The sequence below is a fragment of the Arachis ipaensis genome, chromosome B05 (genome assembly GCF_000816755.2).
Source record: "Arachis ipaensis cultivar K30076 chromosome B05, Araip1.1, whole genome shotgun sequence".
Lineage (NCBI taxonomy): Eukaryota > Viridiplantae > Streptophyta > Magnoliopsida > Fabales > Fabaceae > Arachis > Arachis ipaensis.
Window position 1 is genome coordinate 10,753,282 of NC_029789.2, and position 906 is coordinate 10,754,187.

A 906-nucleotide genomic window follows, 5' to 3' on the forward strand; every position below is an offset into this window, starting at 1 on the left:
AAAAAATGTTGTTAAAATTAAAATAATATTTATTAACAAATATTACTAAAAAAAATGTTATTAAAATATAAAATAAAAAGTACAACTTGAATTTTAACAATATTTCTAACTGCCGTAGCCACAAAAATCATAAGCATATTAGAATTCACAATCTAGTAACATTTTGATAACTTGTTTAATTGACGATTCTTCATGAATGCACTGAGAAGTCAGCACATACAAGAGATAATTGTTTTAATTTGTTGAATTAGAAGGAATTGTGCATAGCTTGAGTGAAGATAAATGAATTAAGCAATAACATTATGAGATCACATGAAGGCATGATGGTTTGAAGGTTAAATGGTACAGTTTGTCCTTTATATAGTGGCCACCGGGACCGTGGCGTGTAGTATATAGTCCATAGAAAGTAAAAGAGAGAAGAGTACAAGTACAAGCACAAGCATAAACACAAATTGATGCCTGAAAGAGAAATGTGAAGGGAGAGATGCTATCAACTATAATGGTAGCAAATAGCATCATCAATTGCATCGCCAAATTAAAGCAACGAAGCTACTAAAAGTTAACTCATTGGTCCAACCCAACAGTGCGCTTCAGATATTGCTGCCTGCTGCAGGCGCACAAACACAAATCACTACTAATACACCCAATTATTTTTCTTTTATCACTCATCTCAAAAATAAAGACACATCAATAATTAATTTTTTTTACCACTTTTGAAGTAAGATTTTTTTTATTGTGAATATATATATATTTTTTACTTGTTGATCTTATGTTCTAGAATTTTTTATAGGGAAAAAAAAATAACACTGCTAATACATATAGCGTATCTTGGAATCAAATAGATTTTTTGTGAAAATATGAGTACATATAATCTGAATAGAAAGTTAGAAAGGCAAATACAAATAA